General features: G+C 39.8%; 1 pseudogene; it reads right to left on the bottom strand.

Annotated features, from left to right (window-relative positions):
• Positions 1–4,632: 4,632 nt before the first annotated feature.
• LOC123835786 (transcription factor IIIA-like) lies at positions 4,633–20,929 on the bottom strand (annotated as a pseudogene).
• Positions 20,930–22,032: the final 1,103 nt, after the last annotated feature.

Genomic DNA, 22,032 nt, shown 5'->3' with positions numbered 1-22,032 from the left:
GCAATACAATTGACTTCATGTTGTCTTAACATGAGTTTTGACCTCAATTATTTGGAGAATTCTAGGAGCTTAAGCAGTAAGCAGGAGTTTTAGAGAACAGGGTATATGTTCCCCTAAACTATGTAGAAAAACATTATTTAATGAGAGTCAAAGGGAGGGAAATAGAAATATATGTAGGTCAACCTGTAACCAAATTTTCTGTTTATATGGCAAGAACAGATCTGAAATTTTTGGGTCTCTAAGAATATCATGGTGGAATTGTAAAGTATGTTAAAGTATAAATTATATATTTTTACAATAATAATATCTTGGTGTATTCCTTGAGTCAAGATGGTAGGTACAGAATTTTGTTTTTGGAGGTTATAAACTGATAGTTTAGTAAAATATGTGTAAAGGTTAATGGTATTTGTTTGTAACTAAGTAAAGGGGTGGTCATACTGCATGAGAGGTTGTGGTGGCAGGCTGGATGGAGGGGGGTATGTAGGAGAAGGCTCTGGGCATTAGGAGGTCCACTCAAAGGGTGAGGCAGTTACCTCCTGGGGGGGGTCAATAATACGCATTAATCTTTAGAATAGCACAGATAGTAGTAATCTCTATAAGATCTACCTTTAGGTATAAAAATATAGAGTAAGGAACATACCAGCAACATTGGAAACATAATACAATCTTTAATAATAATTTAAAAAGCAATAAATGTTCCATGTCCAATTTATCATCATCTTAGGAGACAGGAGAAGCAACCCATGGGTATTGCTAGTATGGTGGTCTCTGTGTCTGGGGAGAAATTGTCTCTGGCACAGGGTGCAAAACCTTTTCCAATGGCGAGGTCTTTGTGCCATGCGATGTCATCTGAGGTGATGTCTTCTCCAAGAGCAAACTCCTGAGCTACGGCAATGTGATTTGGATATGGGACTGGGGTATCCTTTTTAAGTGGGTACCCATTTGCATTGATATGGGCCTTGTTTTGGTGGTTCTATGGTTTTATAGCAAGGCTGAGTCTCTTGTAGCTGTCTCTAAAATCTGAAGGCAATGTTGGGCTTGAATGCCTCACTTATAAATATCTTTTAGGTCAATGCTTTGTGGGTACACAGCCAGCAAAGATGATGCTTCATCATCAAGGATGTTGCCATAATTGGACTAAAGTACCAGAAACTGGCACAATTAAATCTTTAATTAAGTGTTTAAAGTTTGATTGAGATGGGTGATGAAGGAGATTCTACTGAGGATAGGTTTTAAATCATATGACCTGGTTTAGGTGCATGTTGTTAATAGGATATCATATTTGTCAATTAAAATATCTGTGGCTGCATTTGGAGCTTCAGCATTATCCTGTAGGTAGGTCTCCAATTTAGCCAATTAGCATGGACTCTTCACCTTAGTTGGTTTGGTTGGTGATGGACAAGCCAGTGAAGATTTCGGATTTTGTCTTCAGCATCCACCAAGTTCAGATGAAACAATGGCTTACTTATAGGGTTTGAGACTCTGAATTGCAAACCAATGAAAGCATCCAGACCAATAGCAATGAGACCAACAGTTAACAGAATGGTGTGTAGCTGCACTTCACAGATCTTTGTTGTCTGATGTTGACTTTCCTCTGGCTTGATTATTACCAATGAGGGATTGTCTGATTGTATCATTGTGGGATATAGTGTTGATTTTATATTCTCTGAGTGTCATTTTTATTTTATTTACTAAGTCTAGTTTTCTATCTCCCTTTTATTAGTCTACACTTTCTATTAGAATGGCCCTGAAAAAGCAATTTTAATTTTCTGGAGGGAATCAGAAGTATTGCAGGAATTAAGTATCCACCCCTTATAACCTGAATATTGACCAAGATTTTTAGAGGAGTGGAAATTGAGGCTCAAAAGAATCCTATGTCAGATGGGCAGGGTCCTGGTCCATGGGACAACCTATGATTAATGGGTCCCAGGAGAGTATGTACCCTAGATCTGGCCTCCAACTCTATGGGATGGGGGCAGAATTTAAAATCCATAAAGTTAGGAGGAGACACCATTAAAGAGCTTCATATATAAGGTTTATCTACATGTAGGTCAGACATATTCTACCTTTAAGTATAGGAAAGGTCAGGGTGCCTGGGTGGCTCAGTCGTTAAGCGTCTGACTTCAGCTCAGGTCATGGTCCCAGGGTCCCGGGATCAAGCCCCACATCAGGCTCCCTGCTCCATGGGAAGCCTGCTTCTCCTTCTCCCACTCCCCCTGCTTGTGTTGCCTCTCTCACTGTGTCTCTGTCAAATAAATAAAATCTTAAAAAAAAAAAAAAGTATAGGAAAGGTCTATAGGAAGGTTTTTCTTTTTAAGTTGGTGTGTGGTGTGAGTTGGCTAAAGGGCCTTGAGTTAAGAGAGATTAATGCCAGGGGCAAGATAGACACCATTTAGTGGTTTATTTTGTAACTGAAAGGAGAGTTCTTTGAGGCGCCCATTAGGCCTCTCAATTAAACCAACTGTGTGGGACCTCCTCCTGGGGAAATGAGTTTTATTGAATGCTTTCTCCAAGCACCCTATATAAGCATACCTTGGAGATAATTGCAAATTTGGTTCCAGACCATAGCAATAAAGCAAGTATCACAATAAAGCAAAGTCAAATGAATTTTTTTGGTTTCCCACTGCATATAAAAGTTATGTTTAGGGGAGCCTGGGTGGCTGAGTCATTAAGTGGCTGCCTTCGGCTCAGGTCATGATCCCAGGGTCCTGGGATCTAGCCCCACATCGGGCTCCCTGCTCAGCAGGAAGCCTGCTTCTCCTTCTCCCTCTGCCTGCTGCTCCCCCTCCTTGTGTTCTCTCTCTGACAAATAAATAAATAAAAATCTTAAAAAAAAAAGTTATGTTTATACTCTACCATCGTCTGTTAAGTGTATAATAACATTATGTCTAAAAACACTGTATATACTTTATTAAAAATGCTTTATTGCTTAAAAGGCTAATTCTCATCTGAGATTTCAGCGAGTTGTAATCTTTGTGCTGGTGGAGGGTTTTGACTTGATGTTGATGGCTGCTGACTAATCAGGGTGGTGTTTGATGAAGGATGGAATGGCTGTGGCAATTTCTTAAAATAAGGCAGCAATAAAGTTTGCCACATGGATTGACTCTTCCTTTCACTTCAACACTTAGAGGCCATTGTAGGGTTAATAATTGGCCTAATTTCCATATAGTTATGTCTCAGGGAATAGGGAGACCAGAGAGAGGCAGAGAGATGGGGGAATGGAGAGTCAGTGGAATAGTCAGAACACACACATTTGCTGATTAAATTTGCCACCTTATATGGGTGTGGTTTGTGGCATACCAAAACAATTTCAATAGTAACATCAAAGATATTAATGTCAATGATGGAAAAGTTTGACATGTGAGAATTACCAAAATGTGACAGAGACATGAAGTGAGCAAATGCTGCTGGAAAAATAGCTATGATAGACTTGCTTGACACACGGTTGCCACAAATCTTCTAAATAAATAAATAAATAAATAAATAAATAAATAAATAAATAAATAAATGTAATATATTAAAGTATAATAAAGCAAACACAATAAAATGAGGTAGGTCTGTATTGTGCATTCTGAGAAAGTTCTGAAAATCCAAAGGGGATAAGGAGTATTTTGATGAGGCCTTATATTGTAGCCTCAGAATATATATAGAAATACATGTGACTTTGATTTATATTTTGGGTATCTGTGAGATAAGGGGTTCATAGAGTTTTTTACCCTAAACAGAGGGGATGACTCTTAGGCAATGATTCAAAAATTTATAAAAAAAAAAAAATGTATAGATAAGGTATTTTGCTGACCAGGACATCCAGTACTAAGATGGGTGTCTGAAGTTTGGCAAATTTGCGGACTCTGGGGCAGTATACTTTATCTGGGACACACCAGCTATGGGATAGAAAGCGACACCATACAACTGTGAGCTCCATCCCTTTGATGGTGGCAATGCCATCCATATAGTTTATGAACTCCCACAGCTTCATTCACTTGATCCCAAGGGAGTTTCACGTGGCTAAGTTGTCTGGGAGAATGGCAACCTTATCCAGTATCCTGGCTCTGGCAAGGGACTGAGAACAGGAAAGACTACACACCCTCTTCCAGGTAAAATGTGCCAGAAGGCCCAGGTTTGGTTCTGTCCTATATCAAGAAAGCCTCCGTAGAGGTGTTGAGCTTGAGGGATGCTGCATTTATAACCCAAGCATAATGGGCAACTACGTGTAGTGAGTCACAGGTTCAGGGATCTGTAAGAGCCACTATTTTTAGGAAGGGCTAGTAAGGGGCCAATAATTTTTGCTCGAATGTTATACAGCACAGAGCCAAGGTCAGACTCCAGCATCCAAAACCCAAAGGCAACCTATGGCTGTCATAGGTGTTCAGATACTAGGGAGGACTGAGAAGAGGCTGAGAAGCCTCTATGGTGAAGTAGTCTCTGAGAGCATTTCAGAGAGTGCCAGCCATTTTGATTTTTCTAAATCAGGATTGCAATGAAGACAAATGTGCTTCTGAGAGAAAATAACTGAGCTTGTCAGTTTATTGTGCTCTAGACAGTATAATGTGATATTTGGCTGAGAGTAAGTATTGTAACTATTTACATCAATATCATTCAGTGTCTCTGTTTTGTAAGCAAAGATAAGCCTTATTGGTATTTCCTTTCAGAAGGGATATATTCACTAAGATGAGAGGCCAAACTCGATTCTCCATGTTTTTACTTTGATCTTCATTTCCTTCTTGTAACAATCATGAATGGCAGCATGCCTCATGAGACGGTTTTTCATTGCAAATCTTTTGCAACAGCCAGCATGTTCACACTTAAACAGGTGCTTTTCCTCAGGAAAAAAAAAATATGGCTCTGGAGACTAAGCACAGCTGTGTTGCTTCTACCAGTCTTCCCCTGGATGTTGACACATATCCCTTTCTGGGGCATGAGTTTTTGTATGTTGCTTATCTTCACCTTTGTGTTTGGATATTTTCCACCACACTTCCATGTTATTTCCTTTTTCATGGGTTTCTCTCACATGTTTTTGCCACAGTGGAACATCCCTTTTGATAATACACAGCCCTTGTGGACCTTCCCATGTCCTTCTAGACTACTGGGTGAAGCAGAGTGTTTTGAACATCTTTCATGGTTTCACTTGAATATCTTTATATCAAATTCATTTTTCTGCTGGTACTGATGGATTTTCACCTGCTGCTGTTTCTTAAAAGCCTCCTTACAACCTTCAAAATGGCAGACATTATTTTTGCTGATTTTCATGTTTGCATTCATAATGTTTCTTCAAGTTTGATTTTGTGTTAAATCTTTATCACAGCCACTAGCTGTAAAAATAAACAACTTTTCTCCAGTGTGGATCAGGATGTGGCAACTAAGATCGTAGTCCCTGATGAAGGCTTGGCCACTCCTCTTTGTCACAAATAAGTTTGTCTATGAGCTTGCACAGGTGCATATCTAGCTTTCAGGCCTTGTAATCAGCTCTGCAGTCTGGTAAGGTGAGGAAAACCTCCTGGGGGCCATGGGGAGTGGGGAAGTGAGTGAGGGCCACTGGGGCAGGGCCGAATTGGGCTATCTCCTATCCCAGTGAACAGCATCTGCCGTTGAATGCATCTGTGATAATCAGGGAGGGCACCCCCTCAGAGACAGAGGCCTGGGCATCCCTATGCAGGTCTAGGAAGACAACCACAAGTGTGGCCACTTGAGGTAACCAGGTGTAGATAGCCACAGCTTCTCCAAGAGTGAATCATTTTGGGCAAACCCCATGCACCACTCAATTGCACTTTATGGAGTGCATAAAGTGGAGTAGTTCTCCCCCCCAAACTCCCCTCCACCTAAGGCCTATCAATTTTAATTTGGACAGATTTATTTTATTTATTTTTTATTTATTTTTTTAAGAATTTATTTATTTATTTGAGAGAGAGAGAATGAGAGACAGAGAGCACAAGAAGGAGGAGGGTCAGAGGGAGAAGCAGGCTCCCCATTGAGCAGGAAGCCCCATGTGGGACTCGATCCTGGGACACCAGGATCATGACCTGAGCCAAAGGCAGTCGCTTAACCAACTGAGCCACCCAGGCACCCCAAATTTGGACAGATTTTAGAGCCTTTGTTGGAGAGGACCCCATTTAAGGTAGGCTGATTTGTAAGTAGCAGTATCAGAGAGATTAAGTAGAATATCTAAATGAGGATTATGTTGCTTCCAGGATGCAAAAAAGACTAAACTAAAACATGTTGGACTTTTATGTCCTTAATGAGTGTGTAAAATAAAACTCCTTGGAGGAGGATGTCATCACTGTAATGTCATACTTGTGCTGATGGGGAAAGGTAGATGCAGTTAAGATACTGTCTGTAAATATTTTATGCAGTGGCAAAGCTGTTGAGATACTCTGGAGGGTGACCTGGGAAAGGTGTATTGCTTCCCTTAGAAACTGCCACTAAGAAGCTATTGAGGGGCACCTGCATGGCTCAGTCATTAAGCGTCTGCCTTCGGCTCAGGTCATGATCCCAGGGTCCTGGGATCGAGCCCCGCATCGGGCTCCCTGCTCAGCGGGAAGCCTGCTTCTCCCTCTCCCACTCCCCCTGCTTGTGTTCCCTCTCTCGCTGTGTCTCTCTCTTCAAATAAATAAATAAAATCTTTAAAAAAAAAAAAAAAGAAGCTATTGAAATAGGCAACCAAATCTCTGCTACCAAAATATTTACTGGTTGTTGATTGCATGAAGTCAATAATTTTAATAATATCGGGTATTGGGTATGGGGACCTTAATAGGTGGAACCACAGCATTAAAGTTACAGTAGTCTACTGTGAGGTACTATTCTTTTTTCTTTCTTTTCTTTAATTTTTGAAAATTTAAGAATAGGCAAAATTTGACTGTGATGGAGGATGAGTGGACATAATCACCCCTTTATTAATTAGGTCTTATATAATAAGTTTGAGTTCTTAAAAGTGCTGTTTTACTTACATTGGGCCATCTTAACTCTTTTAACTGGTAGGTTAATGGGGTTCATTTTTGTCAAGCTAATTTATAAGTACCAAAGACTTTATGTAGTTTCAAATAATTACTCATGATCTGAGTGTCTTTGTCCAATATAGAATAGTTAGGACAATGGATATTATGGGTATGGGAAATTTAGGCAAGGCTATACTTAAAGGGAGAAATACCTGTTTTTTCCTTTGTTTTATATTCAGTTACTCTTCTAAGGTTATAGGGGGTGCCATGTTTACATTTAATGGAATCTTCTGGTAAAACTGAAATTTGAGACCCAGTATGATGAAGTTCCTGAAGCTCTGTCAACTGGTGCGTGTTAGCAGTTGTTAAAGCTAATTTAGAGCCTGTGTTATAGAGGCAAAAAAGGCAATCAGCATCTTTTTAATCTTTTTGTTACAAAAATTCTTCTAATAAATTTTAGATTTCCACTTGGGTCAAATTATGGACATTTGTTTGAATGTAGTTACATCTATCTATTTTTTTTTTAATTTTTTTTCTCATTGTATCTACATTTTCCCCCCGTCCATTCCATTATTTTCCCCCTGTTTTGGGCTTATAGCTACCTAAGTTTGTGGTTTTAGTTTCTGTCTCTGTCTGATAACTTATAGTGTGAAACTTCTGCTTGGTTACAGAAAATGAGGGGAAGAGGACCCAGTGGCCTGCCTTGTAGGCAGCTAGCTCTTGCTATAGGCTTCCCAGTCCACCTCTCAAGGACTGAATTTGCACTTGAGAGGTAGAGCAGCCTCTCCTTGGGACAGTGCAGTAAGCAACACTGTCAGAAGGTACCAGCCCCATCATATGTTATGTTGGGGTACCTACAAAGGCCCAAGCATACTGGCTGCAGGTCTTGCATTGCTTTAGTAATAGGACAACTGGCAGGTATTCTAAAGGGGGTTGTTGGGATGAGATATTAGTTTCCTTGCCCCAGAGACCTCCTTTGGATTACACGTTGGGTGGCTGGTCTCCAAAGATACAGTGTATGATGCTCCTAAGGGTCTAGAAAGTATAAAGTTCCCTAGTGATAGCAATAAGGTATACAGCAGCAAAGAAGCAGGTAGTGGGGGGGGGGTGGAGCAAGATGGCGGAGGAGTAGGAGAACTGGATTTCGTCTGGTCTCAGGAATTCAGCTGGATAGGGATCAAACCGTTCTGAACACCTACAAATTCAACAGGAGATTGAAGAAAAGAATAGCAACAACTCTCTGAATAGAAAAGCGACCACTTTCTGGAAGGTAGGACGTACAGAGAAGTGAATCTGAGGCAATATTCAGGAGGATGGATGGCAGGGGAGGGGGCCTCCATCGGCCGCTTCTGGCAAGTGGTAGAGCAGTGGAGCACAAAATCAGAACTTTTAGAAGTGGGCTCCACTGAGGGACATTGCTCCAGTGGCTAAGCGGGGGGTGGAACCCTTGTGGGGCAGTGTGGTCTCAGGACCCTTGGGGTCACAGGAAGACCGGAGGTGCCTGAGTGCAGCAGAGCTCCCAGGTATCGGAGTGGGGAAGCCGGCTGCAGAGATGGAGCTGAGGTGCGGGCTCTCAGCTCGGGGTTGCCATAAACCGTGATCTGGGGCACAGTCAGGCCACTGCTCCTCCAGCAAGGACCCAAAAAGCGGCAGATCCAGGGAGACTCCCCTTCCTCCCCCGGGAGGAGTGGCGCGGGAGCACACAGTAGGCATCTGTTGGGTTTGGAGACTCCACACAGGGTCAGGTGCCAGAGATAGAAATGCTTGGTCACAGGCTGGGTGAGCACGGAGTGCAGCCAGAGACCGGGGAGACGGGAGTGATTGACTGCTTTTCTCTGGGGGCGCACTGAGGAGCAGGCCCCGAGTTCTCCGCTCCTCCGGGGTGGAGATTGGAAGGCTGCCATTTTCACTCTCGTCCTCTAAAGCTGTACCAAAAGCTTGCAGGGAACAAAAGCTCCCTAGAGCAAACCTGAGCAGATTACTTAGCCCGGACCAGGTAAGGGCAGGGCAATTCCGCCTGGGGCAAAGACATTTGGGAACCAGGGCAACAGGCCCCTCCCCCAGAAGATCAGCAAGAACCACCAGCCAAGACCAAGTTTACCCATCAATGAGAACTGCAGAATTCCAGAGCTAGGGGAATACTGCACATACAATCCCTGGCTTTTTTACCATGATTCTTTAGTCTTTCAAAGTTAATTTTTTTTAAACTGTCTTTTTTTTTTAATTTTTCTTTTTCCCTTTTTCAACCAACATCTTATCAATCCCTTTTTTAAAAAACATTTTTATTTTTCATTTCTAGAGTCATGTTCTATCCCTTCATAGTAGTAACCCTTATTTTTGGCATATATATATAAGTTGTTCTCTCTTTAAAATTTTGAGATACAGTTTCTTCTAACAGATCAAAATATACCCTTAATCTCTAGTGTATGACTTTGTTCTAGTCTCCTGCCTAATCACGTTCTCTCCCCTTTTTTTTTTAATCCTCTTCTTTCTTTTTTCAAACAACTTCTTATCAATTCCTTTTATAAAATTTTTTATACTTTTCATCTTTACATATTCCATCCCTTCATCGTATCAACCCTTATTTTTGTACATATATAAGTTTCTATTTCTTTAAAATTTTGGGAGGCACTTTCTTCTAACAGAACAAAATACAACCAAAATCTAGTGTGTGGCACTGATCTATGCACAAGCCTGATCATATTTGATCATATCTGTTTTTTTGTTTCGTTCTGTCTTTGTTTTTAACGTTTTCTTTTCCTTTTTTCTCTCTTTCCCTTTCTTTTCCCCCGGCTTTCAGGTCTTTTCTGATTTCTTTAGAGTATATTTTCTGGGGACGTTGTTACCCTGCTAGCATTTTGTTCTCTCATTCATCTATTCTCCTCTGGATGAAATGATAAGATGGAAAAAATCACCTCAACAAGAACAAGAGGTAGTACTGACTGCCAGAGACCTACTCAATACGGACATCAGTATGATGTCGGACCTAGAGTTCAGAATCATCACTTTAAATATACTAGCTGGGCTTGAAAAAAACATGGAAGTTATTAGAGAAACCCTTTCTGGAAAATAAAAGAACTGAAATCTAACCAAGTCGAAATCAAAAAGGCTATTAATGAGATGCAATCAAAAAATGGGGGCACTAACTGCTATAATTAATGAGGCAGAAGAGAGAGTCAGTGATATAGAAGACCAAATGATGGAAAATAAAGAAGCTGAGAAAAAGAGAGATAAACAACTAGTGGATCACGAGGGCAGAATTCGAGAGATAAGTGATACCATAAGATGAAACATTAGAATAATTGGGATCCCAGAAGAAGAAGAAAGAGAGAGAGGGGCAGAAGGTATATTGGAGCAAATTATACCAGAGAACTTCCCTAATTTGGGAAAGGAAACAGACATCAGAATCCAGGAGGCACAGAGAACCCCTCTTAAAATCAATAAAAATAGGTCAACACCCCAACATCTAATAGTAAAACTTCCGAGTCTCAGAGACAAAGAGAAAATCCTGAAAGCAGCTCAGGAGAAGAGATCTGTAACCTACAATGGTAGAAACATTAGATTGGCAACAGACCTATCCACAGAGACTTGGCAGGTCATAAAGGCCTGGCATGATACATTCAGAGCACTAAATGAGAAAAATATGCAGCCAAGAATACTATATCCAGCTAGGCTGTCACTGAAAACAGAAGGAGAGATAGAAAGCTTCCAGGACAAACAAAAACTAAAGGAATTTGCAAAAATGAAACCAGCCCTACAAGAAATATTGAAAGGGGTCCACTAAGCAAAGAGAGAGCCTAAAAGCAACATAGACCAGAAAGGAAGACAGACAATATACAGTAACAGTCACCTTACAGGGAATAAAATGGCACTAAATTCCTATCTTTCAATAGTTACCCTGAATGTAAATGGGCTAAATGCCCCAATCAAAAGACACAGGCTATCAGATTGGATCAAAAAACAAGACCCATCAATATGCTGTCTGCAAGAGACTCATTTTAGACCCAAAGACAGCCCCAGATTTAAAGTGAGGGGGTGGAAAACCATTTACCATGCTAATGGACACCAAAAGAAAGCTGGGGTGGCAATCCTTCTATGAGACAAATTAGATTTTAAACCAAAGACTGTAATAAGAGATGAGGAAGGACACTATATCCTACTTAAAGTGTCTATCCAACAAGAAGATCTAACAATTGTAAATATCTATGCCCCTAACATGGGAGCAGCCAATTATATAAGGCAATTAATAACAAAAGCAAAGAAACACATCGACAACAATACAATAATGGGGGGGGACTTTAACACCCCCCTCACTGAAATGGACAGATCATCTAAGCAAAAGATCAACAAGGAAATAAAGACTTTAAATGACACACTGGACCAAATGGACTTCACAGACATATTCAGAACGTTCCATCCAAAAGCAATGGAATACATATTCTTCTCTAGTGCCCATGGAACATTCTCCAGAATACATCACATCCTAGGTCACAAATCAGGTCTCAACCGGTACCAAAAGATTGGGATCATTCCCTCCATATTTTCAGACCACAAGCTTTGAAACTAGAACTCAATCACAAGAGGAAAGTCAGAAAGAACTCAAATATGTGGAGGCTAAAGAGCATCCTACTAAAGAATGAATGGGTCAACCAGGAAATTAAAGAAGAATTAAAAAAAATTCATGGAAACCAATGAAAATGAAAACACAACTGTTCAAAATCTTTGGGATGCAGCAAAGGCAGTTTAAAGAGGAAAGTATATAGCAATACAAGCCTTTCTCAAGAAAGAAGAAAGGTCTCAAATACACAACCTAACACTACACCTAAAGGAGCTGGAGAAAAAACAGCAAATAAAGCCTAAACCCAGCAGGAGAAGAGAAGTAATAAAGATCAGTGCAGAAATCAATGAAATAGAAACCAAAAGAACGGTAGAACAGATAAACGAAACTAGGAGCTGGTTCTTTGAAAGAATTAACAAGATTGATAAACCCCTGGCCAGACTTATCAAAAAGAAAAGAGAAAGGACCCAAATCAACAAAATCATGAATGAAAGAGGAGAGATCACAACCAACATCAAAGAAATACAAACGATTATAAGAACATATAATGAGCAACTCTATGCCAGCAAATTAGATAACCTGGAAGAAATGGAGGCATTCCTAGAGATGTATCAACTACCAAAACTCTATCAGGAAGAAATAGAAAACCTGAACAGACCTATAACCACTAAGGAAATTGAAACAGTCATCAAAAATCTCCCAACAAACAAAAGCCCAGGGCCAGATGGCTTCCCAGGGGAATTCTACCAAACATTTCAAGAAGAATTAATACCTATTCTTCTGAAACTGTTCCAAAAAATGGAAATGGAAGGAAAACTTCTAAACTCGTTTTATGAGGCCAGCATTACCTTGATCCCAAAACCAGACAAAGACCCCATCAAAAAGGAGAATTACAGACCAATATCCTTGATGAACATGGATGCAAACATTCTCACCAAAATACTAGCCAATAGGATCCAACAGTACATTAAAAGGATTATTCACCACGACCAAGTGGGATTTATCCCTGGGCTGCAAGGTTGGTTCAACATCCGCAAATCAATCAACGTGATACAATACATTAATAAATGAAAGAACAAGAATCATGTGATCCTCTCAATAGATGCAGAAAAAGCTTTTGACAAAGTACAGCATCCTTTCTTGATCAAAACTCTTCAGAGTATAGGCATAGAGGGTACATACCTCAATATCATAAAAGCCATCTATGAAAAACCTACAGCGAATATCATTCTCAATGGTGAAAAACTGAGAGCTTTCCCCCTAAGGTCAGGAACGTGGCAGGGATGTCCACTATCACCACTGCTATTCAACATAGTACTAGAAGTCCTAGCCACAGCAATCAGACAACAAAAAGAAATCAAAGGCATCCAAATAGGCAAAGAAGAAGTCAAACTCTCACTCTTTGCAGATGATATGATACTTTATGTGGAAAACCCCAAAGACTCCACCCCAAAACTGCTAGAACTCATACAGGAATTCAGTAAAGTGGCAGGATATAAAATCAATGCACAGAAATCAGTGGCATTCCTATACACCAACAACAAGACAGAAGAAGGAGAAATTAAGGAATCAATCCCATTTACAATTGCACCCAAAACCTTAAGATACCTAGGAATAAATCTAACCAAAGAGGCAAAGGATCTGTACTCAGAAAACTATAAAATACTCATGAAAGAAATTGAGGAAGACACAAAGAAATGGAAAAACGTTCCATGCTCATGGATTGGAAGAACAAATATTGTGAAGATGTCAATGCTACCTAGAGCAATCTATACACTCAATGCAATCCCCATCAAGATACCATCCACTTTTTTCAAAGAAATGGAACAAATAATCCTAAAATTTGTATGGAACCAGAAAAGACCTCGAATAGCCAGAAGAATGTTGAAAAAGAAAAGCAAAGCTGGCTGCATCACAATTTCAGACTTCCAGCATAATGACAATGCTGTCATTATCAAGACAGTATGGTACTCGCACAAAAACAGACACATAGATCAATGGAACAGAATAGAGAGCCCAGAAATGGACCCTCAACTCGATGGTCAACTCATCTTCGACAAAGCAGGAAAGAATGTCCAATGGAAAAAAGACAGTCTCTTCAACAAATGGTGTTGGGGAATTGGACAGCCACATGCAGACAATTGAAACTGGACCATTTCCTTACACCACACACAAAAATAGACTTCAAATGGTTGAAAGACCTCAATGTGAGACAGGAGTCCGTCAAAATCCTAAAGGAGAACACAGGCAGCAACCTCTTCGACCTCAGCCACAGCAACTTCTTCCTAGAAACATCGCCAAAGGCAAGGGAAGCAAGGGCAAAAATGAACTATTGGGACTTCATCAAGATAAAAAGCTTTTGCACAGCAAAAGAAACAGTCAACAAAACCAAAAGACAACAGACAGAATGGGCGAAGGTATTTGCAAATGACTTATCAGATAAAGGGCTAGTATCCAAAATCTATAAAGAACTTCTTAAACTCAACACCCAAAGAACAAATGATCCAATCAAGAAATGGGCAGAAGACATGAACAGACATTTCTGCAAAGAAGACATCCAAATGGCCAACAGACACATGAAAAAGTGCTCAACATCGCTCGGCATCAGGGAAATCCACATCAAAACCTCAATGAGATACCACCTCACACCAGTCAGAATGGCTAAAATTAAGAAGTCAGGAAATGACAGATGTCGGCGGGGATGTGGAGAAAGGGGAACCCTCCTACACTGTTGGTGGGAATGCAAGTTAATGCAGCCACTCTGGAAAACAGTATGGAGGTGCCTCAAAAAGTTGAAAGCAGAGCTACCCTATGATCCAGCAATTGCACTACTGGGTATTTACACCAAAGATACAAATGTAGGGATCCGAAGGGGTACATGCACCCTGATGTTTATAGCAGCAATGTCCACAATAGCCAAACTGTGGAAAGAGCCAAGATGTCCATCTACAGATGAATGGATAAAGAAGAGGTGGTATATATATACAATGGAATATTATGCAGCCATCAAAAATAATGAGATCTTGCCATTTGCAATGACGTGGATGGAACTGTAGGGTGTTATGCTGAGCAAAATGTCAATCAGAGAAAGACATGTATCATATGACCTCACTGATACGAGGAATTCTTAATCTCAGGAAACAAACTGAGGGTTGCTGGAGTGAGGAGGGGTGGGAGGGATGGGGTGGCTGGGTGATAGACATTGAGGAGGGAATGTGTTATGGTGATCACTATGAATTGTGCAAGACTGTTGATCTCTATCTCTGAAACAAATAATGCAATATATGTCAAGAAAAAAAAGAAAGAAGATAGCAGGAGGGGAAGAATGAAGGGGGGGAAATCAGAGGGGGAGATGAACCATGAGAGACGATGGACTCTGAAAAACAAACTGAGGGTTCTAGAGGGGAGGGGGGTGGGAGGATGGGTTAGCCCAGTGATGGGTATTAAAGAGGGCATGTTCTGCATGGAGCACTGGGTGTTATCCACAAACAATGAATCATGGAACACTATATCAAAAACTAATGAGGTAATTTATGGTGATTAACATAACAATAAAAAATTTTTTTAAAAAAAGCAGGTAGCTGCTACCCCCACCTAAGCAAAAGCAGTGGGAGACCCAGGTGCCATTTCTCTACCATGGGGGAGCCCCACGAACATCTTTCTGCACATGAGCTGATGAAACACATAGGCAAATGAGAATTCTGTCCCAAAGAATAATGAAAAAACATGAAAGTCAAAGAAATGGCAGGCTACTGGAATAGGTGTCTGCCAAACACAGACTGTGACTGGAAGCACAGCAGAGCACAGACCCAGGAAAGCACAACTCAAGTAGCCTATCACTCCTAGTTGTACAGTGTGTCCCCACCTGGACTAGTAGCTAGCCCCCAGAGGTGAGCCAATTGCACTGCTCATTTTGAACATTCTCAGACATGGGAACCACCAGCAGACACAGCAGCAGGCCACAAGACTAAAGCACAAGCTTAAATTCCATCCCAAATGACCCTCTCGGTGGTATGGAACCAATTAGTAAAGCAAGAGCAGTCTCCCAAGAAGTTATCCAGAAGTCAGTGGTTATGACTACAGTGCCAGTTGTTTTTTTTTTAAGAGTTTAAGAATTCTTTTGATGGTAGGAGACAACACACTGACACTCATGTAGATAAAAGGCTGATTTTTGTTATCGTTGTTACTTACATCTACTAAGTAACGAGAGCTGCTAGGCAAGGCCAAACAGTGCAATGAACAAGGGAGGGATAAAAGCAAACTAAAACTGGGGGGGGGGAGCTATGTAGGGATGCTATGGCTAGCAGGGTGGGATTAGTTAGGTTTTGCAGGCTCCCTGAGGATTGGCTAATTTGAATGATGAGCATAGAGGTTATCCCTAGTTGTCTGGTACTTGGGGTAATTAGGGTGGTTCAAAAAGCCCAGAGTATAAGATCCAATAAGGGAAGTTAACTTTTCAGAGCAACATGGTAAGCTTTTGTAATGTGCACATTACACTCAGATGCCTCAAACAGCCAGACTACATACAAGGGTGGAAGCAGGCCATTGGATAAATATTCAGGTCACTTCAGTGTAAGGCACCTTGAGATTTCATTTAAAAAATATATTCAATGATCAAGAAATGCCCATTCCCCACCCCCCTCCCATTTCTGGACACATAAGCTGAATGTGAAACGAGGCATTCAATTTCCTTAATGACTTTCTTACAAACATGAAGCACTGGTTCATGTGATAAGATTCTTTTCAGAATTTTCTAAAATTCCAATAAAATATAGAGAAATGATGTCAACTTTTTAAGACCTCTTCTATGAGTGCTCATTGTGAAGCCTTGAGAGAATGACTGAATTTCACAAAGTTCTATATTTGTAATAAACCTACTGACTAGGGAATTCCCAACACAGATTAATTAAGCAGGATTAGGCAAAAATAAAATATCATAGTTTTTATACTCTTGGCCAGTTTTTTTAATGTTTTTAAAAGGAAAAAAAATTAACAGAGAAATGAATAAATGTAATTTTTAGGGTTTATTAGCATACAAATAATATAGCAAACTAATGTAACACTAAAATGCTGTTATAATGATTTTATGTAGATTTGTGCAAAGTGACTTCAAATAGGTCTCTAATACTATTCAGCAATTCATCTTTGTTACTCTAGAAACTTCCTCTCTCAATTTCCCCAATGGTTACTTCAGTTTTCCTCTCTTTCTCTATATATCTCCTTTTTTCCTGTTATATTAGAGGGAGGGTTTGTTTTTTTTTTTTTTTCCTAACAGAGATCACCCTTCCCATCTGTACTTTTGGATCCCATTAGACATTCTCAAGCATATTACCCAACTTTCCTTTCCTGAATACTCAACCACACCTTCTCAACTAGATCTTTTCCACCAATATGTAATCATTCCTCGAACTCCATCCTATATCATCCTTCACTTACAGCCCTATCTCTCCAACACTCCATCATCAATCTTTTTGTAAACAGTTATTTATATTTTGCTGTCTTCATTTTCTCACCTTCTATACATTTACTAACATACTCTATGCCAACACAGCTTATATACCATTATTTTATGGAACAGCTCTTCTTAACGTCATAAATGGCTTCCACTTTGCCAAAATAGGAGACATTTTTAGTGTTCATTTCATTGATCGCTCAGCAGCATGTGACACTGTAAACTGGTCAATCTCTCTTGAATTACCCTCTTACTTTAGCTTCTATGATGCACTACTCATACATAATGCCAGAATTAAAGTGCCAGACTGAAAGCAACATCAATAGGAATGTAAGAAAAAGTAAAGATAAAACACATCACCAGTATTGTCCAAAGATAATTATGTAATTGTTGCAGAGACTATCAGATGTCTACCAAAGTCCCTTTTCCTTTCTTTTGTAGTAACCGGGCACATTATGACTCAGCTATATTACACTTCTCAGTGTCCCTTGCAATTGCCTATGACCATGTGCTGAAATTCCCTCAAAAAGTATGTAAGAAGCATTATAATTACCCTATAAAGCTTTCCACATGTACTGCTCTATGCACTCACTCCCTTCATGTGGGCAAGCTGAGAATGGCAGAGATATAGTCAGCTTGGGTCTTTGAATGGCTAAGTGGAGCAGAGGTACCCCCTTTTACGAGCACACACATTCATCTCTCTGGGTTGGAAAACTGCCCCACAGACTTCAAACTTTAGTGAGCATCAAGAACACTTGAAAGGTTTGTTTAAACATGGATTGCTGGCCCTCAGTACCAGAGTGTCTGCTTCAGGAGATCTAGAGTCAGGCTCCAGAATCTTCTTTTCTAACAGCTCTCACAATTTGGGAAGTACTGTCTTAGACTATGGTGTAGAAATACACAAGTGTCTTTTTTTTTTTTTTTTTTTGGTCATCCATTGCATTTTCAGTCTACTGTTAAATCACTTTATCCTCTTTGATCTAATTCAGAAACAATATGGAAACTTGATCAGAACTATCAGAATTATCCTGTTTTCATACTGGTATGAGTATGTAATTTGATATAAAATACAACAAAACCCTATAAGCACATTGATGATTAGGAAATGGGTCAAACTGTCTAAATTCTCTGGTTTCTCATTGTTATACAGATTGTCCTATTTCTCCTAAAACTGACCTAGCTCTTACCCACGTATCCTGCCCAAAGATGCTCAAATGCATGAAAAATTAAGGAATCAGGCTTAGAGTAGAAGAAAGAAGTAGACAAAAAAAATGAAGGGGGAAGGTGTTTCACAAAGCAATATAACATTTAAAAAATAAGAAATAGAAAAATATTTGTCCCAAAGTTTGTCTTGTATCATTGGGTGGGGAAGCTGAGGATGGGGAAGGGAATAAATATGTGTACTATTTGGAGCCAAGAAAAAAAATTACAAATGCTATTCAGAGAGAATGGGTACACTGGACAGAAGTCAGAAGAAATGGCAACGAATTCAAACTCTGTCCCTGATTAGAAGAGAAACCTTGGAAAACTGAGTTCAACCATGAGGGGAGTCATCTTGATGGGCCCTAAGACCCCAACCAGATTTGACACTCAGCGACTGTTACTGAACTGCTTATTTTATAACAGTGCACAGAAAAGACCTTTATTGTCCTGTAATGACACATATGTTGTGAGCTCAAAAAATTTTGATAGATCTTATTTTTTTATGATATTTAATTAGAATAGAGTCATCCAGCCCTAAACTTGACATAGTTCAGCTTAAATGCTTTGAATTCTCATTTTTAATAAGATCTAAGGTATGAAATGGAAAATTGAGTAATGCTGGTTCTTAGCAATTTCCAAGTGACACAGGACAAAGAGAGATTTCTCTCTTCAAAGACAATTTTGTGTAACAACTTTACTAATATTTAGTGTTTCAATTTGTCTTGGGTTTAGGAGATGCTTTTATTTAATTATCTTCTAAATGTCTTTAGGCTATTTAATGACTGAATATAGGGTTTTTCCCTTCCCATTATTATTATTCATCTATTTCCTATAAAGGGCTTCGTTATTTCAATTGACAGTCTTTACTGGTTGACATTCAAGACACTGAATTTTTCAAGAAACCATTTAGACAAAGTAATGATCTCTATCTTTCCTCCTTCTCTCCTTTATTTCAAATCATAAACCCTAAAGACCACAAAAATATAGTCCCTAGGTTATCAAAGATACCCTAAATTGGCTTCTGGAAGTGTATCTTTTAACTTATTATCTTCTCAAGTCTCTCTCCCACTTGATTATTACATGAATAAAATGGAAAAATTTCCAAGCAAGAATAAAGTGTGGCAAGTTAGACAAACCAAAAATTCAGAGAATAAATTGAAAAATATTCACCCAGGAAGTCTAAGGTTAATCTGATTTTGTAAGACAGGTAAATTTTATAGAGAATTTGTCAATTCTCTAATTGGCAGATGACCATTAAAATTGGTGTATAATATATTATAAATTATATATATTGTAAAATATATATAAAGGGATATTCACTGCAAATAAACATGGGAGACTAAATTCTAATGTTAGGGTAATTTCTAAGGATTTTAGACCCTGATATGCCATCATAATGAAGAAAACTTGACAGTAATATGGGAGGTCTAGTCTCATGCTCCAGCTGCTCCATCCCACATCTGTGAGGCTAAGTGGTATACTTCATGAACTAAATTTGTTGGAAGTATATTCTGGAAGCTCCTTTGTTTTTCACCAGCTATTCCTCTTAAACATTCTTTTTGGATCAACTTTCCCTGCCCCCCAATCATACATTATGTAAATCTCATAAATTCCAAGTCACTTCTATTTCCTGTTTAATCATTATGACTCGCTCTCATTTATTCAAAGGTCCAATCCAGTCTAAGTCAGAGCTCCAATCTCTAATTCCATTCAAAGTTTCTTTCTTCTCCACAACCCAAGACTGACCCATAGCTCAAAGGCTTCTTATGAGAAAGGACATTTTGACTTTTCTTTCACTTTCCCTCACTCTCCTTCTCCTTCTTTTCCTGCTTCCTCTTTGAGTGAGGAGAGGAAGGGGGAATTGTGGAGGAGGTGAAAAACCATCCCTTCTATTTTTTAGAATGGCCTTCGATGGCTTTGCACAACATTCATATATGGGTCCTCTCTTAGGGCATATGTATGAATTCTTTCAGTGGGCTGATGAAGATCTCCACAATGCATAGTACTGTAATGTGGGTGTTAAGCTGTGGAGACTCTTCTTACAGGCTTTCCTCTTCTGTGGGACACATTAAAGAAGACTTAAGCTGGGCTACTCTGTCCTGCATCTATTGGCCCATGAATCCTTGCCATATCCAATGGTGGGAGTGCAAGCTACTTCACCCTTTAGGTCTCTTTGCAGTTGTGGATCTTTCTAGCTATGCTTCCACCCATAGAAGACAGCTGGCAATAAACAGCCCTAAGCCTTCATGAATGCCTCCACCCTGCAGGGACTCAGTTAAGCACTGTCTTGTGCTCTACTCCAAGGGAAATTGCAAGATGAGGCTGTGAGGTTCTACAGCTCTTAAGCATTCATTCATGGTATGAGAAGCAGTCTACCTCTTGTAAAAGTACTGCCAGTCTCTGTATGCTTTTCTTAGATCACCTTGCCTTGGTAGGGAAAGAGGCTCTGTGCCCTAGTTCTCTCTTCTGAGTTCACAGCTCAACAACCCAATGAATTCCCTATTTTCAAAAAGTCCTCTAGAGCTTATCTAGGCTGAATAAGACATGAGTGTGAGTGACAAAAGACCTGTGTTAAGTGAAATATGAAGAAGCATATGGTACAGCTCCTTCTATTTTATTACAGCAACCAAATCTGGCTTTCAGCACCAAAAGAAAAAAAAAAAGGCAACAAGGAAGACTCACAGGAGAGGCAAGTTCATCTTAAACAAAGAGTTCGATCTCAGGATGACACATCAAATATAAACCACCTGGGCTATGGTCATGGCCTCACTTACCTCTGGACATGAGGACTGGGTGCTGTTTGTCTGCTTGATGGACTTCTCACAGTGGGGAGGGTCTTTGATCTTGGGAATAGGTCTCCCAAACAGAGAGTGTTGGATGACAAACTGTTGGATGGATGAGTGCACGAGGCCGTGGAGAACGCAGGAAGAACACAGGTCAGCTCTGGGCAGTCAGCTCCTCCTGCTCTGGCTAGGCTTGGCTCTGCTGCTCCTCACATCCAGCCAAATCATGGAATTCCTAAGCAGGTCAGGTTTATGACCTAAGGAAGACCTGTAAGGCTGACCGCACTGGTGGGTCACCTTGTGTGAGAGGGGACATCTTCACTGAGATAACAGCTAAGCTGCCCCTTAACAATTATTGTTATGGTATTTTCAGCTATTTCTCCAATACTCAGTCATTCCAAGCCTAAAGCATGAGGCTTTGCAATGATTTTGTACCTCAGTTAGTGTTGTGACTGCTGGACAATCATTGCAAGATTATCTTGTTTGAAGTGTTAGGTCCGTCTGGCACAGAGAGAAGCACAGCATTTCTGGGTTGAAGAATGCTACTGGATATCTCATTAATAAAGGGCTTCTGGACCACTGGAGAAGTTGGCCTCTGATATGGAAGAATCATATTTGATGCCAAGTTTGTGAAAATCTGTAATGAATAAATATTTCCGCATCAAAGCCAAACCAAACAAATACGACAATAAAACAAAAACAAAAACAGAAACTTGTCCTGCCTTCTTTTATTAAGAACTATTAATAAAGTTGCTTATAGCTATTTGACATTTTATTTAAAACATGGGAGCAATTTCTGCTTTTAATGATAAGTTTTGGAATATTAGCTGTGAGTATAGGAAGAGAACATTTAACCTTCTGTTACACAGGTGTTATGATATTGAACAAGCTACCTAACCCTTACCTGAGTTCCCCAGCTGGGCTGCTGTATGAATTTCCTATGGAAGCTATAACAAATTACCACAAATTTGGTGGCCTAAAACAACACAAATTTAGTATCTTATAGTTCTGGAGGCCAGAAGTCTCAAATCAGTTTCACTGGGCTAAAGTCAAGGTGTTGACAAGACTGCTTTCTTATAGAGGTTATAGGGGATTTTCCATTTC

The sequence above is a fragment of the Mirounga angustirostris genome, unplaced genomic scaffold, assembly GCF_029215605.1.
Source record: "Mirounga angustirostris isolate CCGP_5_RB_7025 unplaced genomic scaffold, mMirAng1.0.hap1 SCAF_12, whole genome shotgun sequence".
NCBI lineage: Eukaryota > Metazoa > Chordata > Mammalia > Carnivora > Phocidae > Mirounga > Mirounga angustirostris.
The sequence above is the reverse complement of the archived record's forward strand: the minus strand, read 5'-3'. Positions and strand labels throughout refer to the sequence as shown.